We start from the raw sequence: 26,723 nt of genomic DNA, 5'->3' as shown, positions 1-26,723 counted from the left end.
TGCATTGTTTTGCAGGTATTCAATATGTCTCTCTGATAGACCTAAATCCATCTTCAGCCACAAATTACGAACTCTAAGGAATTAGGGCTGCTTGGCCTATACCCCTGGTTTGTCGCTTTCTCTTTTGACGGCTACTTTGTCCAAGTTTTCATTCACTTCCTCTCCCTTGGGATTGTGCTTTTCTTTTTTGTCCTCTCAGAGAATATTTAACATCAAAGTTTATTTTCCAAGGATTAAAAAAAGCCAAGTTTTCTCACAGATTGCTAAATGATAGTTTGTCTTGCCAATGGCTAAACATTCAGATAACCAAGAGACAAATTTCTTAAAACATGATATATTACAAATACTTTCTTGCAGTTTTGAGATACAGCCTTCTGAGACTCCATATTCAATCCAGTGGGTTCCAAATGGATCTAAAAGGGTTCAGTTCAATCGGAAATCGATGTTGGGTGCTACAGTCAGTTCTAAGGTAACCGAATTGGAGAAAAATTATTAAAACTATATGACTGGATCTGGTTTTAGACTTTTAGGTAAGTTCACTTTAAAAAAATAGGATTGTGGCATGTGGCAAGGAAACAGAACTTCTGATCAGTTATATTCAGAAATCTTGGATGGATTTGAGAAAAAAGCAAACTTAAAGGCCCGTGCATGGGCTTCATCTTACTCTCTTGCAGAGGCTGAATGGGTGAGAGGGTAAGACCACCTTTCTGATGCAAAAGAACAACTCTTTCTCTTTTCTGCCTGAACTTGGATCAGTTCTGTGACCTTCTCTCTTGCCACAATATATATCTGCTTTCCTAGGGCCCTGGAAGCCATTGCCCTGCTGGTTTTGGAGTGTATTCAACCAAGAATCAGGTTTCCTCTTTTTGATACATAAATCATTTGTCTGATGAAGCTTTGGGTGTGCTTCTTTGTCTTTGTCATCAGCTCCCATTGCACTTGAGCAAGCTTTTCCTACTACATCTTCCTTCGCATTCAATAATTCCTTTCAAAGTTTCTTTTTTTTTTTTTTTTTTTTAAAGATTTTATTTATTTATTTGAGAGAGAGAATGAGAGAGCGAGAGAGCACATGAGAGGGGGGAGGGTCAGAGGGAGAAGCAGACTCCCCGCTGAGCAGGGAGCCCGATGCGGGACTCGATCCGGAGACTCCAGGATCATGACCTGAGCCGAAGGCAGTCGCTTAACCAACTGAGCCACCCAGGCGCCCCTCCTTTCAAAGTTTCTTGATCTTTAGCTCTTCAAATGTGTTCACAGAAACTGTCTGAAGGGTTTCTAGGTCCATCCCACAGCTAAACTTGCTGATCATTAGTTATTTCTTCCATTTTGCTTATCCTTTTTACCATCTCTCTCTTTTTTCAGATAAGCTGTTTACACCTCTTCCAACATTCTTTGTTAAGTTTTTGTTGCTTGGAATTTTCCTCATGGAGTCGTAGTTTGTTCTTGCAGCCATCCCAAGGAATGGTTAGAAAAGACCAAGGTTCCAGAAAGATCATTAGGTATTTCTCCAAATACTACATGATCTATCCGGTGGAGCTTGAGTGGAATCATAACCAGCAGTTCATTCAGCCACTGCTGTGTCTCTCATTGGTAAACCTCTAGGGCCTCCTTTGCTGCATTCAGGTTATTTGTCATAATTTTTACTTTTTTGGATAGCGCATCATATTTCTTTTTGAGGTTATTGGTAATTTTCTTTCCTTCAACTAAGGCCTCCTCAGTGTCCATCCTTTTCTATCAGAGTTGAAGGGCCAGTTCAAAAAGACCCATATCACAATTTGTTGGGCAAATAATATCATCAAAAACCTTATTATGAGATTCATATTCATCCTCATCACTCTCCCAGCCGGATTCTTCTTCACTTGATTCATCATTATCCTCAACTTCATCAGCATCTCATTCAACCTCCTTTTTCTTCATCCACTTACTACTCTTTTAAGACTTTCATGAGGAAATTAGCAAATTTATTGTTTTCTCCAATGGCAGCTTGGAAGCCCATATAGAGTGACTTTTCTTGGTCCTGGAGCTTGGCAATTTCATTCTTTTTCTCTTCCATCTCTTTAAGAGTTTCATTTATTTTCCATTGCAAGTCCAGTTCCTCTCTGCCTCCTGAATTATGTGCTCTTGAAGTACATTCTCCTGTTTTTCAAAATTCTCGAGGAGAAGCATTTTTTGAAATAATGTGACATGGTGCAGGTCAGATCATTTCATCTGAGTATCTAGTTTTAGTTTCTGATGCCTTGGGAGATAGAGTTCTGCATCAAAAGCGACAGTTCTTTGATCCTGTTGGTCAAATACTGTTGCATGTATAAGTGTTTAATGTCATCCCTTTTTGTAATCTCCAGCTTCACATCAGTTGGATCTGCTTTTTCAAATTCCATTAACTTTGGAGTATCTAGGCTGAGTGTTGATGCCGTTGATGATCTAGACGATGAATCTCATGTCATCAGATCACTGTCCTTTCCAGAAGAGAATCTGAGAGCCTGCAAGACCCTGACTTTTCATCCTGACTCTTCGTCCGCTGTTGCTTAAAACTAGGAGAGTTTCCTCATCATACTGAAATCTCTTTTCTGGAACTTCTGGGTATATCTGGGGGGATTTGGGGAATAGGGATATGCTTGGATATGTGAAGAATCAACTGAATGCTCTTCAGTTCTTGTACCAGGCACTGTATTTCCTTGATGACAGCCACGGTGAGGTCTTGAAGAGAGAGGATGTACCTGTTCATGTGCATTTTCTTTGAATGGGCCATGGGATCTAGGTGTCCCAGTTTCTCTTTCTTCTTCGTGGCATTTATTCTCATATGCTGAGGTATCTTATAGTATAAGGCTGTCTTCAGATTAAAGTCTCCCATATACAACTGGTCTCTTTGATGGCTTCAGCATCTTGGGAATCTTCATAGTCATCATCAGGTTTACTCTTGTACAGTTCCTTCCATTCTTTTTTTTTCACTGCTGAATCTTAAGTTGGGCCCCTTTCAGCTTTTAATATGTTTCTTCCTTTTCTCAATTTGATTTTTCACCATAATTTCTCTTAGGGTTTTAGGTAGAATTTCTTCCCTTTTTCTATAATTGATTCTTTTTTTTCTATAATTGATCTGTTCATTTAAACTGCATATGCTTTGGTAATTCTTCATTCATTTCTAGAAGTTTCCAAAATTTATTCCTTAAAGCTTTGAGTTCTCTCTTTCCAGCCTTTACTCTCCCACTTCTTTCATTAACTTGTTATGTTCTCTTTTTCTTCTGGCATTCTCAATACTGTAGGCTTTAGGATTTTCCATATCTTCTGGCGTTGGCTCTGCTTCAGTTCCTAACCTGGGAGACAGCACTTTGGCTTTGATGGCTTTGTTTAGCTCAAATTCAGAAAATGTGGTGAAAACAAAATATTAATACCTGTTCCAGTGGTCACCAAAAAATGGTCATCAAAGCTAGGATAGATGCCTTTAATCCATAACCATAATTATTGGCATGCATATTGAAGTGCCAGTAGTCTACCATATTCGTCAATGAAGGATTTTTCTGGCTTAGGATACTAAGACTCGAATTTCTCCATTTTGCATTCCACAAAACATCAGTCTTGGCTAATGCTGAAAGTGATAGTTTGGATGGGATTATTCTCTGTGTCTTCAAGAAGAAAATCAGAAGGCTCATCCTTCTTTTCTGTGATATCACTGTTTTTGTCATATGGGGGAACTCACAATGATACAGAAAACCAGAGTCATAGCCACCCAAAGAAACCCAGAACTTCCTTGGCTCAGAGTAAAATCCACAGAGGATGTGACAGGGAATTGATGGAATAAAGATTTCTGGTAATGGCTCCTCTTCCTCCTCTTCACCCTGGAATTCCTTTTCTCCATCTTCTCCCATCTCTGCTGCTAACCTCTTCCTCTTTTCCTTCTCCTTTGACTCCATTTGTTTCTTTCTCTTTCTGTTTCTATTAATCTCAGAATCTTAGATTTGACACTTGAGAAATGGAAACATTTTATGCACATGTCTTTGATTTCATAGGACATGACATTATGATCTTCCTCTTCCTCCTTTGTTTTTTTAAAAAAGATTTTATTTATTTATTTGAGGGAGAGAGAGAGAGCAAGCCTGAGCAAGTGGGAGAGAGCATGAGCAGGGGGGAGGGGGAGGGAGAGGGAGAGGGAGCAGCAGACTCCCCACTGAGCAGGGAGTGCGACATGGGACTTGATCTTAGGACCCCGGGATCATGACCTGAGCTAAAGGCAGATGATTAATTGACTGAGCCACCCAGGCGTCCCCCTTTTCCTCCTTTGTAGTTGGAAATGGATTTTCAAGAACATGGCCATTCTCACAGATAATCAGTAAAGTACTTTCAGGATGGGAGATTGAAGACCATGTTAACTGGCAAACACATCCATATTATATAATATAATCGTTTGGCTTATAATCCTTTTCTACCTCAAAGAAGAAGACAGTTTGATCTTTACTCCCTGTAGCTAGAATTTCTCCATCGTGTTCCTAAGCTAAAACAGTGACACAAACAGTATGGGGTTTGAAAACCTGTTTCAAATGAATATCTGCATTTGAAATTTTCTTCTGTCCTACAAAATTATGAGTCATTTTGGATCATAAAGTTCAAGAATTTGAACAACTCCATATTTGAATCCTACAATAATCTGTGTTTATGTGTAGCTAACCAGTCAGGGTACATAAGCAAGGGCAGTACCTCCTAGTTTGAATTTCATTTGAGCCAAAGGAGTTTTGCTAGCAGAATCATAGATTTGAACAGAGCAGTTCAAGGCAGTAGTGGCCACGAGATACATGAGGGGAGAGATAGCCAAGGCTTCAGTAGCTTCAGAATAGAAGGAGAAGAGGCATTCTGGGTCTTGAGTCATATTTGAAGTTTGAATTTTATGTGTGTTTTAATTAAATTTAATTGAATGGTTTTTTTCTTTTATTATGTTATGTTAATCACCATACATTACATCATTAGTTTTTGATGTAGTGTTCCATGATTCATTGTTTGCATATATCACCCAGTGCTCCATTCAATATGTGCCCTCTTTAATACCCATCGCCAGGCTAACCCATCCCCTGAACCCCTCCCCTCTAGAACCCTCAATTTGTTTCTCAGAGTCCATAGTCTCTCATGGTTCATCTTAATTGAATGTTTTTGAGACAATACTTATCTTTACTTCATGAGACATATGCTGGTCATTTCCATTTCTTAAAAAAATGCTGGGAGGGACGCCTGGGTGGCTCAGTTGGTTAAGCAACTGCCTTCGGCTCAGGTCATGATCCTGGAGTCCCGGGATCGAGTCCCACATCGGGCTCCCTGCTCAGCAGGAAGTCTGCTTCTCCCTCTGACCCTCCCCCCTCTCATGCTCTCTCTCTCTCATTCTCTCTCTCAAATAAATAAATTAAAAAAAAAAATGCTGGGAAACCCTTTAAATTCACAGCCCACTAATTTGTCATGATTGTAAGTATGGAAAGCATCATGCCATAAGATTCCACACTTGGAAATATGATGCCAGGCAAATAAGAGTTGTTTTTTTCCCTAAAAATTATGTGGCAGACATTGTGCTATATTCTTTATGTAGATTATTTCACTTTATTCCATGACAGTAATACTTATTTCTGCTTTGCAGATGAAGATATTTTGTTGGATGTATTTATTTTTCCCTCCAGATCCCTTCTCTGTTATTTTCCATTCTGCTCTGTATCCCAGAGGAACACACAAGGTTAGGAGCCTCTCTCTTCTTCTGGCTTAGGATTCAGTTATATCCATGATCAGAAGATCAGAAGGTAGGAGGACAGTGAGTTAATGATGTTCATTTCTCCATCTTCATTCCTGGTGGTTGCCACAGGCTGATTGAGTTAGTCCACTGAAGAATACAGTTTCTGTTGTGTGTGTGTTCAGGTAATTATTCCCACTCTTTGCTCCTTCAGGTCTAAGAATAGTAGTGACTTCTTTGGCCCCAGTGGCCTTACCATACTCAGGACAGTTGGCCATCATTTGTGAATTTCTCTTAATCTTGTGTGTACCTTTGTAAACAGTCCCTTTATTAAATTCTCCTCAGTTACTCCATTTGAGTATAGTTTGCATCTGTTTCTAGCATGGATGGTGATTATTATAAGAAGCTACTTCAATAATTCAACTAGGAGTTGATGGTAACAGTGGAAATGGAAAGAAGGGCTGGACTCCTGCTTATGTGTTGAAGAAAGAACCGATAGAATTTGTGGATGGACAAAATGTAGTGTGTGAGAAAAAGAAAGGATTCAAAAGTGACTCCAAAGCTGTAGTCTTGAGCAGCTGGAAGGATGGAGTTGCCACTTAATGGGACTGGAAAGACTTCGGGAAGAATAAGTTGGGGAACTTTCGTCATGTTAAATTTGAACTTAACTAGGTATCCAAAGAGTGTTTTCACATAAACATTTGGATGTACAAGTGTGATGTCAAGAGAGAGTTCTGGGAGTCATCAGCCCAGAGATAGTCTCCAAGGCCATGGAACAGATGAAATCATCCATTGCCTGAGTGGAGAGAGAAAGAAGAGGAATAAGGGCTGTCTTGTAGAATCTTCCATATTTGGAATTCAGGGAGATAAGGAAGAACCAGAAAATTAGATTGAAAAGGGGTGACCAGCAACGAGGTGAGTGTGGTGTCCTGGAAGCCAAATGAAGAAAGTGTTCGGTGGAGGAACTGTGTAAAATTCTGCTAACAGTCAAAAGAACAACTGAGAATTGACTACTAGAGAGATCACTGGTGACATTTATGTGAAGAGTTTCTGTTCTGTGATGGGGACAGAAGTTTGATTGGAGTGGATTCAAGGAGGCTGGGAGGAGAAAGAGTAGAAATATGGATTATAAGACATCTCTTTCAAAGAATTTTGCTGAGGGCGCCTGGGTGGCTCAGTTGGTTAAGCGACTGCCTTCGGCTCAGGTCATGATCTCAGGGTCATGGGATCAAGCCCCTCATCAGGCTCCCTGCTCAGCGGGAAGCCTGCTTCTCCCTTTCCCACTCCCCCTGCTTGTGTTCCCTCTCTCGCTGTCTCTCTCTCTCTGTCAAATAAATAAATAAAATCTTTAAAAAAAAAAAAGAATTTTGCTGAGAAGGGAATTTGAGAAATAGGATAGTACCCAGAGGGAGAAGCAATATAAGGAGAGTTTTTTGTTTTTGTTTTTGTTTTAAGATAGAAGAAATAAAAGCATATTTATCTGCTATAGGAATGACCTTATAGAAGGGGAAATCTGACAATTCATTGAATCACATAATCATATAGTTAATATTAATACTTTAATTCAATAATTTTAATAATATTAATTAGATAACATAATATTAATAAATTATATAATTTAAATATGAGAAGAAAGTATAGATACCATTTTTTCCCCCCAACGGCATTGCTTTATTAATGAGAACACAGGGCCTCAGAGTAGCTTACTGACTTCTAAAGCCCTGGCAGAGTCCAGTACCTGGCCACCCTTACTGTCTACTTTCCAGATGTGTATAATGTTAGGGTCATAAGATGAGAGATGAGAGGGTCACAGAATTGCCTTTCCCTGTATTTCCTGACCATTGTTTTTAGGAGTTATCTCAGATCTGGATTAATGGAGTTGAAGTTCCTGACTAGCAGCCGTTTAGTCTAGGGAGTATTGTCTGGGCAGTTGCTCACATAATGCTATATGTAAAACTAAATGGCACTCAGTAAATATTTTCTTCCTTTCCTTCTTCATTCCACCTCTGCTTATCCTTTTCCTTCCCTCCTTTCCTCCAATGATCCTGCCGTGACCTGATAATCTACCATTGGGAATTCATCTTGTTGTCCCCTGTTTGGATATGAATATTCTTGGTAGATGATCACACTGAACTGTGGTCTATAGCTCTCTTTGAAGTATTTTAAGAGATCGTTTTGGGGTTATAACTAGTAAAATGAATACTTTAATGGGGTATAGAAAGGAAGGAAGAAGAGATTTCAAGCAACAGGGACCAAGGACAGGCCCAGGTAGGAGTCATATGAAGACCAGGGCGGCAGAGAAGTGGAGGGAATGCTGCGAAGCCAGAAGGGAGGGCTCAAGGTCCAGCCGCTCTACTCCAGTCATCTGCCCCCAGTCAGCTAAGCTCACCCTGCCCTGTGGCTATTATAAAATAATTTGTAGCTATTTCTCCTGTGATTTTTCTCTCCCCTTTTCTCAAGTTGTTTCATTTTTTCCTCACTGCATCTGTTTTAGTTTGATTTCCTACTTTGCTTTTTAATTACAAGAACTGTTGTCCTTATTTAGTCTGGAGTAGGAGTAGAGGGCCAGTCAGAGAACTGAAATATGTTTGACCAGAGTGACAGCACTTAGGAGGCATGTATTTGTGGATAAAGTCTTTGCTTTCAGTCTATGAGGAAGGAAAATTGAGGCATTCAGGATTTCAGGGGACTTGGAAATTGGGGTAGCCTTGGCATCTTTTTGCAAATGGAGATTTTCCATTCAGTCCTCCATTTCATTCCATCTTTGCATGTCTTTTTCTGTTGCATTTCTCAGTTCTTTTTCCCCCTTCCCTAGCCAGGGTTCCATTTGTATGTAGCAGCTTTATGCATTGAATAAATCAAGCCCTCCCTGCTGAGCTGTCAGCAAATGGAACTGACCAACAGAACAGCCTGTGTAAGTGCATCTTGTGCTGGGGCCAGACAGACAAGCACAATTATTTGATTGCAGGAGATTGCCACTAAATGAGAGTGAAATAGTGGGTCTGAGACTTGTTGGTGAATATTATTAATAATATAGTGTCATGCATTAATAACATAGTGTCATGTGAAACAAAGCTACACTGGAGGGTCTGTCTGAAGTCCCATTTTAAATCACATTTTCAGGGAGGTAGATGATGGAGGAGATGAGATAAAATAAAGCAAGGTGTCTTTAGGCACCCATTTGGGAGTTTCAGTTTGACCTAGGCTGAAGTTAGGAGAATACATGTTGCCATCATAAGTTATTTGGTGGCCAGAATGAAGCATGGGATTTGTTTCTGGCTAATTGTCATAAAAATCTCATTACTATAATGCTCTATTGTGAAAATCATCTTCACTCTTATTAGAGTCCTTGAAGAGAGGCCATTGCAAAAACTCCATGAAAAATGGAGTGTGATGTCCTTCGTTATTGCATAGTCAGCTTCCTTAGCCCACCCACCACAGTCATTCCATACTCTTCCACCTCTCCCTTCATAAACCTCATCATCCTGCCAAATAGGATGCATCACCATCATCCTCCAGATGTGCTTTGAAGTTCACTGCCCCTGGGCTTTTACTCAAGTCATTCTCTCTATTCCAAGTGCCCTTTCCTGGTCTAATCGCTGTCCATCAGTTAAAGGCCCAGATCAAATGTACCTTCTGTGAAGCTGTCTTTGTTTATTCTTCTTTGTTCATTGTGAACAGGTGTCCACAAACTTTATGTAAAGGAACAGATAGTAAAATTAGGCTTTGTAGGCCACATATAGTGTATTTATTCTTTGTTTTATCAAAATGTGAAAACTAGCTCATGGACCTTGACAAAAGCAAGTCGCAGGATGAATTTGGCTCATGGGCCTTAGTTAGCCAATCCACGGTCTAAAATGATCTCTCCGTTCTCTGAACTTCTGTACAATTTTGTTTGTGTTACACATGCCACTTACCACATCTAGCCTTGTATAGTAATTAGTGGTATCTGAGTATTTTCTCTGTTGGACTGAAGATTCTTGACAGTTGAAATCATGTCTCATATACTTTACAACATCTATTGTAATATCTGAACATAGAAAGTAGCCAAAGAATATTTGTAAAATGAATGAATCTATTACTTATAGTATCTTTCAGCAAGAATATAATTTATTTCCCAGCCCTTCCAAGCTCTTCCAACCCTTGACTTTCTGACAGGTAGGTCTTCCACCTTTACTCTGAAGCTGGACCCCTTAATAAGGTCATTGTGCACCATAAATACAATACAATGTATTGTATTCTATACATAGAATATTGTTTTCATTTATTAAATATTGTATTCATTGAGCACTTATTATGTGCAAAGCTCTGAGAAAACATCAATGGATAAGATAGACAGCAACCTCAGCCCCTGTGGTGCTTTTGCAGTCTTGGCTGGGAAGCATGATCTTAATATGAGCTCCCTTCCTGACATGTCTCAACTGCACTTTTCTGTTTTTCAGATCACCACTTAATATTTGCTACTTGGTTTACCTGGGTAGAAGAAATAATAAAAATTATAATACTAGAAGCTAACATTTATAAAAGATTTTATTTATTTATTTGACACAGAGAGAGAGAGAGAGCACAATGAGGGGGAGAGGGGGAAGCAGCCTCCCCGCTGAGCAGAGAGCCCCATGTGGGGCTCGATCCCAGGACCCTGGGATCATGACCTGAGCCGAAGGCAGCCGCTTAACCAACTGAGCCACCCAGGCGCCCCTAGAAGCTGACATTTAATATATACTTTAGACAGTAATAGATACCCTCTTTAATATGTACACCCATAGGGACATTAGGGAAATTATCCATAAGGAATTTGTCCATAAGGAATTTCAGGAAGCAGTTAACTGTGTTTAGTTATTTTGTTGTCAATCTGGATAGGCTGGTGATCACAGCTGTCACTTAACCAGATTATAGGAGATAAACCAGTCTACTAGAGGCAGTATCTTGATCACCCACTGAAGTAAGCAACATCAGTTAGCATAGGCACATTAGTGGTGGTTTAAAAAGATAACTTAGCCAGTAAGTGAAGGACTAGAGATTTGATTTAAGGTCTGTTTGAGTCCTAAGCCTGATATTTCCAGTGTAATCAAAGTAATGTTGCCTCATGTTGTTTCATTCTGAGCACAGATTTGCATTGATAGGAACAACAGTGAAGTAAAACATAAAAATAAGAAACAAAAATAAGTACACATACAATTTGTTGAAAGACATTAAGATCTTTATGGCAATCTCTGAAGAAAATATTTAAAGAGGGACTAAGTTCTTAATAAGAACTTAATAAAAGTTCAAATAGATTAAGTTCTTTGTCTGCCTCACACAAAATCCATTGCCAAACAAAGCTTTTAGCTCTCCCAGTTCCCCCCAGTGCTGTTTGCTCAGCTCTTTTTCCTCTTGCCACCATTCCTCAATCTGTTTTATTCCCTTTTCCAGTTACTATGTGCACATTCAAGGTTTTCCTATTCCTTTATATTGTCTGCCTCCCCACAGTCCACACTGTGGTAAGTCAAATTCTAAGATGGTTCCCAAGATTCCTAGGCACTGGTGTTCACCTGCTCTATGATTTTATCCCCATGGGTGTGGGCTGGACCTGTGAACACAGTGGGATCATTGCCCCTTGATTAGATTAGGTAATATGGCAAAGGTGATTAGATAGTCATTCCTGTGGTTATAGTACTTTCTGTAAGAAACTGTTGCAGCAGACCAGAGTGAGATTCTCATGCTTGCTTTGAAGACTTAAGCTGTCATGTTTCAAAAGGCCTATGGTTAGGACCTGAAGGTGGCTTTTGGGAGCTGAGAACAACCTGTAGGAGCTGACAGCCAGTAAGAAAATGGGGCTTAGTTCTACACCTGCAAGAATTGAATTCCGCCAACAACTTCACTGTGTTGGGAAGAGGCCCCCAAGCCTCAGATGAGATTGCAGCCCAGGCTGATATCTTGGTTTCAGCCTTGTGAGAACCTGAGCAGAGAATTTAGCTACAGTCTCCTTTCTTACCTTCTTCTGGATCAGTCAAGTGTTTTGTTTTGTTTTTTTTCAATTCCATTTCTGGGGTGCCTGGGTGGCTCAGTAAGTTAAGCGTCTGCCTTCAATTCAGGTCATGATCTCAGGGTCTTGGAATTGAGTCCTGCATCTGGGTCCCTTCTCAGTGGGGAGTGTGCTTCTTCCTCTTTCTCTCCCTCTGCCCTCCTGCCCGCCGCACCCCCGTGCATGCATGCTCTGTCTCAAATAAATAAAGTCTTCATTTTTTTTTTGTTTTATTTTTTTTATGTTCAGTTAGCCACTGTATAGTACATCATTAGTTTTTGATGTAGTGTTCAGTAATTCATTAGTTGCATATAACATCCAGTGCTCATCACAACACATGCCCTCCTCAATACCCATCACCCAGCTATCCTATCCCGCCACCCCCTTCCCCTCTGAAACCCTCAGTTTGTTTCCCAGAGTCCATAGTCTCTCATGGTTCGTCTCCCTCTCTGATTTCTCCCCCTTCATTTTTCCCTCCCTTCTCCTATGGTCCTCCATGCTATTCCTTATGTTCCACATATGAGTGAAACCATATGATAATTATCTTTCTCTGGTTGACTTATTTCACTTAGCATAATTCCCTCTAGTTCCATCCATATCGATGCAAATGGTGGGTATTCATCCTTTCTGATGGCTGAGTAATATTCCATTGTATATATGGACCACATCTTCTTTATCCATTCATCTGTTGAAGGGCATCTCAGCTCCTTCCACAGTTTGGCTATCGTGGACATTGCTGCTATGAACATTGGGGTACATGTGCCCCTTCTTTTCACTACATCTGTATCTTTGGGGTAAATACCCAGTAGTACGATTGCTGGGTTGTAGGGTAGCTCTATTTTTAGCATCTTAAGGAACCTCCATACTGTTTTCCAAAGTGGCTGTACCAGCTTACATTCCCACCAACAGTGTAAGAGGGTTCCCCTTTCTCCACATCCTCGCCAACATTTGTTGCTTCCTGTTTTGTTAATTTTTGCCATTGTAACTGGTGTAAGGTGCTATCTCATTGTGGTTTTGATCTGTATTTCCCTGATGGCTAGTGATGTTGAACATTTTTTCATGTGTCTGTTAGCCATTTGTATGTCTTCTTTGGAGAAGTGTCTGTTCATGTCTTCTGCCCATTTTTTGCTCCCAAAAAACAAGAGTCCAGGGTCAGATGGCTTCCAAGGGGAATTCTACCAAACATTTACAGAAGAATTAATATGTATTCTACTGAAGCTGTTTCAAAAAAATAGAAACAGAAGGAAAACTTCCAAACTCTTTCTATGAGGCCAGCATTACTCTGATCCCAAAACAGGCAAAGACCCCATCAAAAAGGAGAACTACAGACCAATATCCCTGATGACCATGGATGCCAAAATACTCAACAAGATCCTAGCCAATAGGATCCAACAATACATTAAAAGGATTATTCACCACGACCAAGTGGGATTTATTCCTGGGATGCAAGGGTGGTTCAACATTTGCAAATCAATCAATGTGATAGAGCACATTAATACAGGAAAGGACAAGAACCATATGATCCTCTCAATTGATGCAGAAAAAGTATTGACAAAATACAACATCTTTTCCTGATTAAAACTCTTCAGAGTGTAGGGATAGAGGGAACATTCCTCAATATCATAAAAACCATCTATGAAAAGCCCACAGTGAATATCATTATCAATGGGGAAAAGCTGAGAGCTTTTCCCTTAAGGTCAGGAACACGACACGGATACCCACTCTCACCACTATTGTTGAACATAGTACTAGAAATCCTAGTCTCAGCAATGAGACAACAAAAAGAAATAAAAGGCATTCAAATTGGCAGAGAAGAAGTCAAACTCTCTCTCTTTGCAGATGACATGATACTTTATGTGGAAAACCCAAAAGACTCCACCCCCAAATTACTAGAACTCATACAGCAATTCAGCAATGTGGCAGGATACAAAATCAATGCACAGAAATCAGTTGCTTTTCTATATACTAATAATGTAACTGTAGAAAGAGAAATTAAGGAATCAATTCCATTTACAATAGCACTAAAACCCATAAGATACCTAAGAATAAACCTAATGAAAGAGGTAAAGGATCTATACTCTAGAAACCACAGAACACTTATGAAAGAAATTGAGGAAGACACCAAAAGATGGAAAAACATTCCATGCTCATGGATCAGAAGAATAAACATTGTTAAAATATCTATCCTTCCCAGAGCAGTCTACACTTTCAATGCCATCCCTATTAAAATACCATTGGCATTTTTCAAGGAGATGGAACAAACAATCCTAAAATTTGTATGCAACCAGAAAAGACTCCAAATCATCAAGGGAATGTTGAAAAAGAAAAAGCTGGGGGCATCATGTTGCCCGACTTCAAGCTATATTACAGAGCTGTGATCACCAAGACAGCATGGTATTGGCACAGAAACAGACATACAGACCAATGGAACAGAATAGAGACTCCAGAAATGGACCTTCAACTCTATGGTCAAATAATCTTTGACAAAGCAGGAAAAAATACGCAATGGATAAAAGACAGTCTCTTCAATAAGTGGTGCTGGGAAAATATACAGCTATATACAGAAGAATGAAACTGGACCATTCTCTTACACCAGACACAAAGATAAACTCTAAATGGATGAAAGACCTCAATGTGAGACAGGAATCCATCAAAATCCTAGAGGAGAACATAGGCAGTAACTTCTTCAATACGAGCCACAGCAACTTCTTTCGAGACACGTCTCCAAAGGCAAGTGAAACAACAGCAAAAATGAACTTTTGGGACTTCATCAAGATAAAAAGCTTCTGCACAGTAAATAAAGTCTTTAAAAAATTCCATTTCTGCTCCTCCATTACTTGTTGGTTACATACTCTTTTACAATTTTTGTGGTGGCTACTCTTGATAGTACAGCATGGATCTCAACTTATTAGAATCTAATATACGTTAATACTTATGCCGTTTCTTTTCTCTTCCTGCCTTTTGTGTTGTCATGTATTTTAAATATGGAAAACTTTATTTTTATTTTATACCGTTAATATTCACTAAGATTTACCCATATAGTTATCATCTGTATTGTTCTTTATTTTTTTTTCTTTTCTTCATTTCCATGTCTCTTCCTGTGGTCATATTCCTTCCACCTGAAGAAATACTTTTAGTATTTCTTTATTGCAGGCCTCTTGGTGACCTACAGTTTTTGTTTGCTTGGAAATATCTTTATTTTGTCTTACTTATTAAAGGATATATTTACTATGTATATAATTGTAGGTTAATAGCTCATTTCTTTTATCACTTTAAATGGACCATTTCATTGTCTCTAGCTCTCATTGTATTCTGGTGAGAAGAAAGGTCTCAGTATAATTTTGTACTTGTATCATTTTTTTGGGGTATGTGCTTTTAAGTTTTTATCTTTTTTCCAGCAATTTAAATATAATATACCTAGATATAGATTTTTTAAAATTTGCATTTCTTGGGGATAGTTTTTCTTCATGAACCTATGGATTTTTGTTTTCAGCTTGAAAAATTCTCAATCATATTTCTTTAAGTATTATTTTTACCCTGTTTAATATTTTCTCTTATTCTGAAACCCTAGTTAGATGCATGTAAAAACTTCTTACTGTATCTGCTTTCTTTTACTCTGTGAATTTGTTATCTATGACTAACAAATCAACCCAAAATTTATAGCTTAAAGCAACAAATACTAGTTATTACACAGTTTTTTTAGATCAGGAATTATGGAGCAACCATCATTTTGGCTCAAGCTCTCTCATGAGGTTGCAGTTGAGATGTTGGCCAGAGCTGTAGTCATCTAAAGATTTTATGTGGCTGAAGGGAGCTCTTTCAAGGTGGCTTACTCATATGGCTCTTGAAAGGAGGTCTCATTTCCTTACCACATGGACGGTATGTTTCATAAGGCTGCTTGAGTGTCACATGATATGACATCTGGCTATCTTCAGATAAAGTGAAACGAGAGAGAGTGCAAGGAAGAGACTGTAATGCCTTCTGTGACCTAATTTTGGAAGTCTTACACTGTTACTTCCACCATATTCCATTTGTTAGAAGAGAATTATTAAGTCCAGCGCACAGTCAAGAGGAGAGGAATTAGGCTGTACCTTTTGAGAGGACAAATGCCAAATAATTTTTGGATATATCTTAAAATCACCACACTCTGTAAGGAGGACACTTGTAATGAGCACTGGGTGTTATATACAAGTGATGAATCACTGAATTCTACCCCTGAAACTAATACTACACTACAGATTAACTAACTTGAATTTAAATAAAACCTTTTTTTTAAATTTTAAATTTTAATTTTTTAAATTTTATTATGTTATGTTAATCACCATACATTACATGATTAGTTTTTGATGTAGTGTTCAATGATTCATTGTTTGTGTATAACACCCAGTGCTCCATTCAGTACGTGCCCTCTTTAATACCCATCACCGGGCTAGCCCATCCCCCTCCCCCCCTCCCCTCTAGAACCCTCAGCTTGTTTCTCAGAGTCCATAGTCTCTCATGGTTCGTCTCCCGCTCCGATTTCCCCCCTTCATTTTTCCCTTCCTGCTATCTTCTTCTTCTTCTTCTTCTTCTTCTTTTTTAACGCATAATATATTGTTTGTTTCAGAGGTGCAGGTCTGTGATTCAACAATCTTACACAATTCACAGTGCACACCATAGCACATACCCTCCCCAAAGTCTATCACTCAGCCACCCCATCCCTCCCACCCCCACCACTCCAGCAACCCTCAGTTTGTTTCCTGAGATTAAGAATTCCTCATATCGGGCGCCTGGGTGGCTCAGTTGGTTGGGTGACTGCCTTTAGCTCAGTTCATGACCCCAGGGTCCTGGGATTGAGTCCCACATTGGGCTCCCTGTTCGGCGGGGAGTCTGCTTCTCCTTCTGACCCTCTCTGCTCTCATGCTCTCTCTCTCACTCTCTCAAATAAATAAAAATCTTAAAAAAAGAAAAGAATTCCTCATATCAGTGAAATCATCTGATACATGTCTTTCTCTGATTGACTTATTTCGCTCAGCATAATACACTCCAGTTCCATCCACGTCATTGCAAGTGGCAAGATTTCATTCCTTTTGATGGCTGCATAATATTGCATTATATATGTATACCACATCTTCTTTATCCATTCATCTGTCGATGGACATCTTGGCTCTTTCCATAATTTGGCTATTGTGGACATTGCTGCTATAAATATTGGGGTGCATGTACCCTTCGGATCCCTACATTTGTATCTTTGGGGTAAATACCCAGTAGTGCAATTGCTGGGTCATAGGGTAGCTCTATTTTCAACTTTTTGAGGAACCTCCATACTGTTTTCCAGAGTGGCTGCACCAGCTTGCATTCCCACCAACAGTGTAGGAGGGTTCCCCTTTCTCCACATCCCCGCCAACATCTGTCATTTCCTGACTTGCTAATTTTAGCCATTCTGACTGGTGTGAAGTGGTATCTCATTGAGGTTTTGATTTGGATTTCCCTGATGCCGAGCGATGTTGAGCACTTTTTCACGTGTCTGTTGGCCGTTGGATGTCTTCTTTGCAGAAATGTCTGTTCATGTCATCTTCCTATTTCTTGATTGGATCATTTGTTCTTTGGGTGTTGAGTTTGATAAGTTCTTTATAGATTTGGGATACTAGCCCTTTATCTGATATGTCATTTGTTAATATCTTCTCCCATTCTGTCAGTTGTCTTTTGGTTTTGTTGACTGTTTCTTTTGCTGTGCAAAAGCTTTTTATCTTGATGAAGTCCCAATAGTTCATTTTTGCCCTTCCTTCCCTTGCTTTTGGTGATGTTTTTAGGAAGAAGTTGCTGCAGCTGAGGTCAAAGAGGTTGCTCCTGTGTTCTCCTTTAGGATTTTGATGGACTCTTTTCTCACATTTAGGTCTTTCAACCATTTTGAGTCTATTTTTGTGTGTGGTGTAAGAAAATGGTCCAGTTTCATTTTTCTGCATGTGGCTGTCCAATTTTCCCAACACCATTTGTTGAAGAGACTGCCTTTTTTCCATTGGACATTCTTTCCTGCTTTGTCGAAGATTAGTTGACCATAGAGTTGAGGGTCCATTTCTGGGCTCTCTATTCTGTTCCATTGATCTCTGTGTCTGTTTTTGTGCCAGTACCATACTGTCTTGATAATGACAGCTTTGTAATAGAGCTTGAAGTCCGGAATTGTGATGCCACCAGCTTTGCTTTGCTTTTTCAACATTCCTCTGGCTATTCGGGGTCTTTTCTGGTTCCATACAAATTTTAGGATTATTTGTTCCATTTTTTTGAAAAAAGTGGATGGTGTTTTGATAGGGATTGCATTAAATGTGTAGATTGCTCTAGGTAGCATTGACATCTTCACCATATTTGTTCTTCCAATCCATGAGCATGGAACGTTTCTCCATTTCTTTGTGTCTTCCTCAATTTCTTTCATGAGTATTTTATAGTTATCTGAGTACAGATTTTTTGCCTCTTTGGTTAGATTTATTCCTAGGTATCTTATGGTTTTGGGTGCAGTTGTAAATGGGATCGACTCCTTAATTTCTCTTTCTTCTGCCTTGTTGGTGTATTGGAATGCCACTGATTTCTGTGCATTGATTTTATATCCTACCACTTTACTGAATTCCTGTATGAGTTCTAGCAGTTTTGGGGTGGAGTCTTTTGGGTTTTCCACATAAAGTATCATATCATCTGCAAAGAGTGAGAGTTTGACTTCTTCTTTGCTGATTCGGATGCCTTTTATTTCTTTTTGTTGTGTGATTGCTGTGGCTAGGACTTCTAATACTATGTTGAATAGCAATGGTGATAGTGAACATCCCTGCTGTGTTCCTTACCTTAGGGGGAAAGCTCTCAGTTTTTCCCCATTGAGAATGATATTCGCTGTGGGTTTTCCATAGGTGGCTTTTATGATACTGAGGTATGTACCCTCTATCCCTACACTCTGAAGAGTTTTAATCAAGAAAGGATGCTGTACTTTGTCAAATGCTTTTTCTGCATCTATTGAGAGGATCATCTGGTTCTTGCTCTTTCTTTTATTAATGTATTGTATCACATTGATTGATTTGCGGTTGTTGAACCAACCTTGCAGCCCAGGAATAAATCCCACTTGGTCATGGTGAATAATCCTTTTAATACTGTTGGATCCTATTGGCTAGTATTTTGGTGAGAATTTTTGCATCCATGTTCATCAAGGATATTGGTCAGTAATTCTCCTTTTTGATGGGGTCTTTGGTTTTGGGATCAAGGTAATGATGGCCTCATAAAACGAGTTTGGAAGTTTTCCTCCCATTTCTATTTTTTGGAACAGTTTCAGAAGAATAGGTGTTAATTCTTCTTTAAATGTTTGGTAGAATTCCCCTGGGAAGCCATCTGGCCCTGGGATTTTGTTTTTTGGGAGATTTTTGATGACTGCTTCAATTTCCTTAGTGGGTATAGGTGTGTTCAGGTTTTCTATTTCTTCCTGGTTCAGTTTTGGTAGTGTATACATCTCTAGGAATGCATCCATTTCTTCCAGATTATCTAATATGCTGGCATAGAGTTGCTCCTAATATGTTCTTATAATTGTTTGTATTTCTTTGGTATTGGTTGTGATCTCTCTTGTTTCATTCATGATTTTATTTATTTGGGTCCTTTCTCTTTTCTTTTTGATAAGTCTGGCCAGGGGTTTATCAATCTTGTTAATTCTTTCAAAGAATCAGCTCCTAGTTTCGTTGATCTGTTCTACTGTATTTACAGTAGATATTTACACTTGTTAGAAATTCTTGTTTGATACACCCTTTAAGTATGGTATAGTGTCCTTCCTCATCTCTTATTATAGTCTTTCGTTTAAAATCTAATTTGTCTGATATAAGGATTGCCACCCCAGCTTTCTTTTGGTGTCCATTAGTATGGTAAATGGTTTTCCACCCCCTCACTTTCAAATGGGGGTGTCTTTGGGTCTAAAATGAGTCTCTTGCAGACAGCGTATTGATGGGTCTTGTTTTTTTATCCAATCTGATAGCCTGGGTCTTTTGATTGGGGCATTTTGCCCATTTACATTCAGGGTAACTATTGAAAGATACGAATTTAGTGTCATTGTATTGTCTGTAAGGTGACTGTCGCTGTATATTGTCCGTGTTCCTTTCTGGGCTATGTTACTTTTAGGCTTTCTCTTTGCTTAGAGGATCCCTTTCAATATTTCTTGTAGGGCTGGTTTCGTGTTTGCAAATTCCTTTAATTTTTGTTTGTCCTGGAAGCTTTTTCTCTCTCCTTCTATTTTCAGTGACAGCCTAGCTGGATATAGTATTCTTGGCTGCATATTTTTCTCATTTAGTGCTCTGAACATATTATGCCAGTCCTTCTGGCCTGCCAGTTCTCTGTGGATAGGTCTGTTGCCAATCTAATGTTTCTACCATTGTAGGTTACAGACCTCTTGTCCCAAGCTGCTTTCAGGATTTTCTCTTTGTCTCTGAGACTTGTAAGTTTTACTATTAGATGTCGGGGTGTTGACCTATTTTTATTGATTTTGAGGGGGGTTCTCTGTGCCTCCTGGATTTTGATTCGTGTTTCCTTCCCCAAATTAGAATTGGAAGTTCTCTGCTATAATTTGCTCCAATATAATATACCTTCTGCCCATCTCTATTTCTTCTTCTTCTGGGATCCCAATTATTCTAATATTGTTTTGTCTTATGGTATCACTTATCTCTGGAATTCTGCCCTCGTGATCCAGTAGTTGTTTATCTCTCTTTTTCTCAGCTTCTTTATTTTCCATCATTTGGGCTTCTATATCACTGATTCTCTCTTCTGCCTCATTTATCCTAGCAGTTAGAGCCTCCATTTTTGATTACATCGCATTAATAGCCTTTTTGATTTCGACTTGGTTAGATTTTAGTTCTTTTATTTCTCCAGAAAGGGTTTCTCTAATATCTTCCATGCTTTTTTCAAGCCCAGCTAGTATCTTTAAAATCGTCATTCTGAACTCTAGTTCCTACATCTTACTAATGTCCGTATTGATTAGGTCCCTGGCAGTCGGTACTGCCTCTTGTTCTTTTTTTTGAGGTGATTTTTCTGTCTTGTCATTTTGTCCAGAGGAGAATAGATGAATGAGAGAACAAAATGCTAACAGTAGGTAACAATGACCGCAGAAAAATATACTCTAAACAAATCAGAAGAGACCTGAAACCAGGGGAAAAGAAAGGGAAAGAAAGAAAAAAGGGAAAAAAAAAAGAAAAAGAAAAAGATAAACAAAGAAACAAACAAAACCAGAATATGATCAAATATGGTTAGGCTGGTGCATAGATCAGTGCCACACACTAGATTTTGGGTGTATTTTGGTCTGTTAGAAGAAAGTGCCTCCCAACATTTTAAAGAAAGAAAAGCTTATATATGTACAAAAATAAGGGTAAATATGATGAAGAATGGAATATGACTGTAATGATGAAAATTATAAAAGATTTTATAAAATGAATTGATAAGAAGTTGGTTGAAAAAAGAAAGAAGAGGATTAAAAAAAAAAGGGGAGAGAATGTGATCAGGCTGGAGACTAGAACAAAGCCATACACTAGAGATTTAGGGTGTATTTTGGTCTGTTAGAAGAAACTGTATCCCAAAATTTTAAAGAGAGAACAACTTATATATATATACACACCAAAAATAAGGTTAACTACTATGAAGGGATAGAATATGACTCTAAAAATGAAAAATAAAAAAGATTTTTAAAAAAGGGATTGATAAGATATTGGTTGAAAAAGGAAAAAAGAAAAATTCGAAAAAAAAAAGAAAAAGAAGAAAATTAAAAAAATTAACTTTGAAAGACTAAAGAATCATGGGGAAAAAGGCCCTGAATTCTATGTGCAGTATTCCCTTAGTGCTGGAGTTCTGCCGTTCTCATTGATCGGTAAACTTGGTCTTGGCTGGCTGTTCTTGCTGATCTTCTGGGGGAGGGGCCTGTTGCTGTGGTTCCCAAATGTCTTTGCCCTTGGCAGAATTGCCCCGCCCTTGCCTGTCCGGGCTAAGTAATCTGCTCGGGTTTGCTCTCGGGAGCTTTTGTTCCCTGCAAGCTTTTCATACAGCTTTGGAGGAGGAGAGTTTAATGGCGGCCTCCCAATCTCTGCCCGGAGGAGCTGAGAACTCGGGGCCCCACTCCTCAGTGCGCCCCCAGAGAAAAGCAGTCAATCACTCCCGTCTCCCCAGTCTCCGTGCTCACGCGGCCTGTGACCGAGCGTTTCTGTCTCTGGCACCCGACCCCGTGTGGAGTCTCCAAACCCAGCAGATCTGTGCGGTGCGCTCCCGTGCCACTCCTCCCAGGGGAGGAAGGGGATTCTCCCCAGATCTGCCGCTTGTTGGGTCCCTGCTGGAAGAGCAGTGGCCCGACTGTGCCGTGGATCACGGTTTATGGCAACCCCGAGCTGAGAGCCCGCGTCTTGGCTCCATCTCTGCAGCCGGCTTCCCCGCTCCGATAACTTGGGAGCTCTGCCGCACTCAGGCACCCCTGGTCTTTCTGTGACCCCGAGGGTCCTGAGACCACACTGTCCCAGCGAGGGTTCCAATCCCCACTTATCCGCTGGAGCGACGTCCCTCAGTGGAGCAGACTTATAAAAGTTCCGATTTTGTGCTCCGCGGCTCTATCACTTGCCAATAGCGGCTGATGGAGGCCCCCTCCCCCGCCGTCTATCTTCCCCAATATAGCCTCGGATTCATTTCTCCACACGTCCTACCTTCCAGAAAGTGGTCGCTTTTCTGTTCAGAGAGTTGCAGCTATTCTTTTCTTCGATCTCCTGTTGAGTTCGTAGGTGTTCAGAATGGTTTGATCCCTAGCTAGCTGAATTCCTGGGACCAGATGAAATTAGGTCTCCTACTCCTCCGCCATCTTGCCCCTCCTAAATAAAATCTTGCAAGAAAAAAAAAAACCCAAAAAACCTTACCACACTCTGAATTCTGTTTTGTCCATTCTTTTCTATTTCTGTGCTTTATTCTTAAAGTATTTTTTCTGATCTTTCAGTTTACAGAGTCTCTCATTAGCTGAGTTTAGTATGCTGTTAAACATACCAATTGAGTTCTTAATTTTGGTTCTTTTTCAATTCTAGAGTTTCTATTTGGCTTTTTTTTTTTTTTTTAAAGATTTTATTTATTTATTTGACAGGGACACAGCGAGAGAGGGAACACAAGCAGGGGGAGTGGAAGAGGGAGAAGCAGGCTTCCCGTGGAGCAGGGAGCCCGATGCGGGGCTCGATCCCAGGACCCTGGGATCACGACCTGAGCCAAAGGCAGCTGCTTAATGACTGAGCCACCCAGGCGCCCCTCTATTTAGCTTTTTATAAACTTCTGGGTATAGTTTCTATCTCACTGACAACATTTTTAATCTTTCCAATGAAAAAAAAACATGGCTCTTTTAAGTTCATAGCTGATCAGTTCAAATCTGGAGCTGTTTGTTGTTTATACTTTTTCTTGTTTGTGTTGTCTTGAATTCTCATGTTTGCTTATACTTGATTTTCTGCTGGATATTTCATTTGAAAAATTATTTGCAGAAATTAGTTGGAATTTGAGAGATGTTATTTTCTTCCATAGGGGATGTTTTCCCCTTCTTCCAAGTGTCTACAAACACCTACCTTTGGGATTACTTTAATCCAGCTTATATTTTCTGAACCACTCAGATGACTTGAAGCTGGGTTTTCATTCTGGTTCTCCTGAATCACAGAGTACAGCTCTTTGGGAGTGCCAATATAAAGATGGATGGTTTGCTGGGGCTCCTATCATTTGGAAGCCTGGAGTCAAGTTTGTCATCCTTGCTGCTAAGCCTGTCAAAAAGTGTTCTTCAGTACCTCAGTCACCTCACCCAAAATTGGCAAATGCCATCAAGGCAAAGGAGGCAATGTTTGGCTAACCTCTCTGAATCTCTGACTTCTCCAATATCTCAGATAAGTTATTTTTTAATCTTGTTAGCTCTCCTGACCCATCCAGGTCAATGTTTTATGTATGTTATCTATTCTTTCCAGTTTTCCTTTGTTGGTAGGATGATCTGAATTACTTTGGCCACCATCACTGAAATATAGTCTCCCTTTTCTTTATAGCAATTATAAAAAAACTAGCAAGATCTGATTTTAAACAAATAAAGGCTTTAACAAAAAATATGAAGAAATTACAAGTTTTTTCCTTTGTTGCAAAAATATTGCTTGTCTTTTGGAAATGGACATAGAAAATCTTGCATACCTTGCTTGAAAGCGCAAATGATCATTATCCCATTTACTTCCAGTGAGGAGGAACCCAGTTGAATGGTAGTGAGGGATCTCTGGCTTCATGGATATAATTTTCCTTGGGAGCTCTTATACAAGGTTATGTGGCATTTTGAATTTAGTTGATGAGGGAGGAAAGAGAGAGGGAGAGATGAGGGTGGAGGGAGAAAGAGAACAAACTAGTTTGCAGTGATATTACTGCAAACCTTAACAGATTTATATGTATGCCTGTGGGATTAACTGTCATGGAGTTTAATTGCATAAGGATTGTGGTTGGATGTGACTGGAAATGGGGAGGAGGAGAGCGTGGTACTTTGGATTTGAGGCTGAGTCCTGTGGAGAGAGGAACTTCAGGCAGAAGCTGAAGTTGTTGCTTTAATGATGGGCTTATTGAAATGAGGGCATCACCAAAGCTCTTCTAATTCCCAGTGGCAAGTGAGACACAGAATGGCCCTGAGAGGGTTTGGCACTGAGAACTCTGTGGGAATCAAGTGCCATTTAAGTTAAGTAGTTTGGTGCTGTGACAATGAGACATCTAATGAAAGTTCAATAGGCAAGTAGAATTACGGAGTGTGAGTTAGATTTTAGTATGGAAAAAATCAAATTTGGCAGCCATTAGCCCAGAGGTGAGATCAATACTCTCAGAAACAAGGATATTGTTAAAACTAGTGATGCTATATAAACTGTAAAAAAATTTTTATTTTAAAGACATAGTTCATTTATGCTTGCATTTCTTTATTCTGAGTTGAGATGATTAGATCATAGTTGAAGGGTTTTGTAAAAGGAACATAAAGAACAGTGAAGCAGTGATGCCATTGAAAGGAGTCTGTCAGGTAGCAGAGTAGGATTAGCTTGCAGGTGACGGCTTAGTGAGGGTTAAAGAAATGAAAAGAAAAATGGAATTAAGAACGAATCATTCATTAATTCCATAAAGTGGAATGTAGTTTATAACAAATTAACTGCCATAGTTAGAAAGACATAAGGGCTCAGTCTCAGATACCAGAAAGCATTCATTAGACAGAATCAAGGATAAATTTGGAGTTGAATGAGTTCTGTGAACTTCTCCTTTTTCTTTCCTCAGGTCACCTTTCATACAGTTGAGAATTCACTACCTGGGGCACTAGGAAGTCTGTTTCCCTCTTGTTCTCCTGTCTTCTTCCCATTTTACCCCTCCCTCTACCAGGCTTCTGGCTTGTCCTGGATATTCACAGTCTCCACACTGGAGACCTGTTGAACAAACAAAACCTTCCTGGTGCAGTTAATTTATTATTATGGTAAATTTCTCCTTTCCACTTGGAGTGAGCATGGAGTGGGATGAAAGAGATCAAGAGGAGAGAGAATCCTGTCCCACCCTTCTGGTGAAGATCAGGTGGAACAAAGGTAGGAAGGGGACAGAGTTTCCAGTCCTGTCTTACATGTGAATGATGAAAATACGTACTCTTTTTTTTTTTTTAAAGATTTTATTTATTTATTTGAGAGAGAGAATGAGAGAGAGAGAGCACATGAGAGGGGGGAGGGTCAGAGGGAGAAGCAGACTCCCTGCTGAGCAGGGAGCCCGATGCGGGACTCGATCCTGAGACTCCAGGATCATGACCTGAGCCGAAGGCAGTCGCTTAACCAACTGAGCCACCCAGGCGCCTGAAAATACATACTCTTTACATGGAAATATAGTAGTCAAGAAATGGCCATGTATTACAGAAGGCTTTTAAGTGTTTCAAATGCTATTTTAAGAGTATCAGAGTGTAGTTACTGAAGGGGAGGGTGTAGAAATATGCACAGTCAAACATTCTTTTTAGTGAGGGCATTTACAGCTATAAATTTCCCTCTGAGTCATGCTTTGACTCAATTCCATGTTTTTGTAAGTAGTATTTTTATTTTTATTAATCTCACAGTATTTTCTAATTTCCTTTCTGGTTTCTTTGACCCATTGGTTATTTTGGAGTGTGTTGTTTAATTTCCCTAATTTCCTTGTTATTGATTTCTAGTTTCATTCCATTGTTGTCAGAGAATATGCATTGTATGATTTCAGTTCCTTAAATTAATGAGAATTGTTTTATGGACTAACATATGGTCTATTTTAGAGAATATTCCATGTGTACTTGAGTCGAATATGTATTTTCCTGTTATAAAACGGAGCACTCTATAGATGTCTGTTAGGTCTAGTTGGTTTATAGTGTTGTTTAAGGCTTCAGTTTCCTTACTGATTTTTTGTCTAGCTGTTCTGTCCATTATTGAAAAAACGAGGGTATTGAAATTTCCAACTATTGCTGTTGAATTATCTGTTTCTTTCTTTAATTCTGTCAGTTTTTTATTCCTGCATTTTGGGGCTCTGTTGTTAGATGCATATGTATTTATAAATGTTATATCCTCTTGGTTGACATTTTTTATCATTATAAAATGTCATTTTTTGTCTCTAGTAAGAATTTTTAAAATATTTAATTTATTTGAGAGAAAGAGAGAGAGAGAGAGAGAAAGAGAACAAGCTGGGGAGAGGTGCAGAGGGAGAGGGAGAAGCAGACTCCTCACCAAGCAGGGAGCCTGATGTGGGTTCGATCCCTGGAACCTGGGATCATGATCTGGGCTGAAGGCAGATGCTTAACTGACTGAGCCACCCAGGCACCCCTCTAATAACAATTTTTGCCTTTTTTTTGGTTTGTTTTTACTAATTTTTTTAAATTTTTATTTTATTTTATTATGTTATGTTAGTCACCATAGAATACATCATTAGTTTTTGATGTAGTGATCCATGATTCATTGTTTTCGTATAGCACCCAGTGCTCCATGCAGTACATGCCCTCCTTAATACCCACCACCGGGCCAACCATTCCCCCCACCCCCC

General features: G+C 39.4%; 1 protein-coding gene and 1 pseudogene across 1 annotated transcript in view; one reads left to right on the top strand and one right to left on the bottom strand.

Moving 5' to 3' along the window:
* LOC144381347 (uncharacterized) overlaps positions 1 to 26,723 on the top strand; it is a 785,460-nt gene that overhangs the window by 3,421 nt on the left and 755,316 nt on the right. The gene's annotated exons all lie outside the window — the stretch shown is intronic.
* On the bottom strand, positions 424 to 4,870 carry LOC144379480 (cilia- and flagella-associated protein 44-like; annotated as a pseudogene).

Source organism: Halichoerus grypus, chromosome 1, assembly GCF_964656455.1.
Source record: "Halichoerus grypus chromosome 1, mHalGry1.hap1.1, whole genome shotgun sequence".
NCBI lineage: Eukaryota > Metazoa > Chordata > Mammalia > Carnivora > Phocidae > Halichoerus > Halichoerus grypus.
Note: the sequence above shows the minus strand (reverse complement) of the source record. Positions and strands in the feature narration are given on the sequence as shown.